Raw genomic sequence first — 2,625 nt, 5'->3', positions numbered from 1 at the left:
AAATTCAGTGTATAACATGGATGCATAAATATCTGTTTTTATTTCAGTGTTAAATTCTGTTTATAGTAACAGATTATAATTAAAAATGTCTCCGGACCTTTACTGGTTGTTGATTTTCTTTATTCAGCCTCCATTGATTTATTTGTTACCACTGGTTTAGGTGAATCTCTCTTAAGCAAATTTAAAGATCTTGAAGTATTTTGTTGCATATATGCAGTCTGCTGTTCAGTATTCTCTCCTTTCTCTGCTGTTTTGCAGTACCAAGTTCACAGTGCAGGTAGAAGCATGGCTAACAGATGAGGAAGTGTTTCCTTATGATCAGGAATTGGTCTGACTTGGTCATCTGGTTGTAAATACTGCTAATAAATTTCTTCTGGACAAATAAATAGTTATTCTCAGTCAGACCGGATCTGCTGTTGCTCAGCATTTGTTCAACAATAAAATAAAAACAGGCCGAGGTTCTTAGAGCTGTGACACATGGCCCAGTCCGGTCTGCATAACAGAGTTATCACTCATAAGACTTTAATCCCAGAGGAAAATCAAATGTAACCAGCAGAACCCGTCGTCCTGTGGGGCGTTTGGGTCACTGTTTTAAATGCTCTCCACATTTTTTCCATTCAATCACTTTTTCTGACTTTTCTCTCTTTTCATTAGCCTGTTGAACTTTAGGTGTGGATGTTTCAAACAGTCCTGAGATGTTGGGCTGAGAGCGATTTTGACAAAACTCTCATAAAGACTCCATGTCTATGATCAGAGCAGAGGAACCCTCCTCAGAGAGGTAGAACATCCTCTCAGAAGAACAGAGGTCCGACTGCTTAAAGCTCAGGACAATCTACAGCACATATCATTTAAATCTGATGCATTTGTTTCCACTACCTCATTGTTCTCAAACAAAGCAGGTCATCATCTGATGCACTGGAGCAAAGAGCAAAGTAAAGCACAAACATTCACTGATGTCAGGAAACACCTTCAATTTTCTAAAAGTGGAATTAGAATCTAAAGCAACAACAAAGCAAAGCAACAATATTTTTCTCAGTGTTTCCCCAATAACTCATCCCTTCTCTGCAGAGCTCCCATTCAGCCCCATTCTTACAACACGTTTTGTTTTCTCACCGTTCTCCTGGATGAAAGGTTGATGCTCGGTCCTGTGTCGCCTTCGCTGCCTGCTCCACTCTACGCTACGTGCAGAATAAATGCAGGATTCATCATTTGTCTCCACCCAGCTGCTACAAGGAAGTCTTCCATCCACATTCCCCAGATATGAACCAGAGAGACACACCACAGGTGGAATTCACCTGTTCTACGTCACTGAGCACCATCACCAGCTGACAGGAGGATTAGGTTCACTTCAATTTATACTGCAGCTCCACATCTTTCATTTAGAGAAACTCTGAGGCAGTTCTGACAACAGAGTCACTAGTTTATTGTTCATTACTGAGCCTATGGTTACAGTGAGATTAGGTTGCTGGGAAATCTCAGAGCACTCCAGGAGACCTTTGAACCCACAATAAAGGGATTGTCTCTGAAGAGGAAGCAGGAGAGAAAATCAGACTTCCCAGAAGTGAGGCTTACACTTCACCCAGCAAACAGATGAACAGACATAGAGGAGTGAGACGTTTCCTGGACCGTCTCTGCTGGGTCAACCTGTTGCACTGGTAGGGCTGTATGGTTCAGACATGTCACCATTAATGACGAGGCTCCGCCCACCTCAGAGCATTCCTTAGAAAAGCAGCACAGCTGGTGTTCCATTCCCTGAGTGAGAACGGGGCTGGCAAAGCAAATCGCTGGAAACTATTCTTAAAAAGAACAGAAATGTCAGGATTATTTTCTATTTAACAAGATGAATCACATTTCAGCTGGAGCTGGAAAAACGCTTAACATTTCTTATAATTATGGTAAAGGACACTATAAGGACTGGGCCCAATTTTTATAAGCAAGGCCAGAGATGTTAAAAACAATTCCGATTTGACCCGACTCTGGGTTTATCCATTTATTTTGAGTTTATCCATATAAATAAAGGACAAACAAGCATTCATGCACACACACACACACACAACTAAAGAGAATTTAGAGAAGCCAATTAACCTAACAGTCATGTTTTTAGTCTGTGGGAGGAAGCCGGTACCCGGAGAGAACCCACACATGCACAAGGAGAACATGCAAACTCCAAGCAGAACCGAACCCGGAACCAGGCAGCAGATGCTACCCCGCTGCATCACTGAGCAGCCACCATTTATATGTTTTATCTCTAAATGATGCTTAAATTAAATAAAACTAATACTTCTCACTATTATCCTGACCCTACATATTGTTCTTTTGCATGACTTGAAATTCTAAAAAATATTCCTCAATCCCATAAATCAGTGACTAAACCATTAACTACTTGATTCCTGAGAGGTCATTTATTTTTGCCCTGCTTGTATAAAGTAACAATGAGGCTAACAGTGTGCAGATATAATCATTCAAAACCCAATTAAGGAGAATCATTAGGTTGTTTTTGTTTAATTATCATCTTTTCTAGGCTGTGTGTGTAACAATCATTACTATTTTTTCAGGACAGGATGCAAAAAAGTTGTCCCATGCTGTATTTTCTGTACATACCTTACACTTTTCCAGAAGGTGCAT

The 2,625-nt window shown here is 40.5% G+C and overlaps 1 protein-coding gene across 3 annotated transcripts in view; it reads right to left on the bottom strand.

Annotated features, from left to right (window-relative positions):
* The window catches only part of LOC107102272 (NADPH oxidase activator 1-like), a 20,433-nt gene extending 19,090 nt beyond the window's left edge, over positions 1–1,343 (bottom strand). Inside the window, exon 1 of one of the 3 annotated variants that reach the window (XM_015401509.1) lies at positions 1,114–1,343. The gene's annotated coding sequence lies outside the window, so the exon portion shown is untranslated. The remainder of the gene's footprint in view (positions 1–1,113) is intronic. The other 2 variants (XM_015401507.1, XM_015401508.1) reach the window with 2 other exon arrangements.
* Between the last annotated feature and the right edge of the window lie 1,282 nt (positions 1,344–2,625).

The sequence above is a fragment of the Cyprinodon variegatus genome, unplaced genomic scaffold (genome assembly GCF_000732505.1).
Source record: "Cyprinodon variegatus isolate N-32 unplaced genomic scaffold, C_variegatus-1.0 Scaffold1228, whole genome shotgun sequence".
NCBI classification, from domain to species: Eukaryota; Metazoa; Chordata; class Actinopteri; order Cyprinodontiformes; family Cyprinodontidae; genus Cyprinodon; species Cyprinodon variegatus.
The sequence above is the reverse complement of the archived record's forward strand: the minus strand, read 5'-3'. Positions and strand labels throughout refer to the sequence as shown.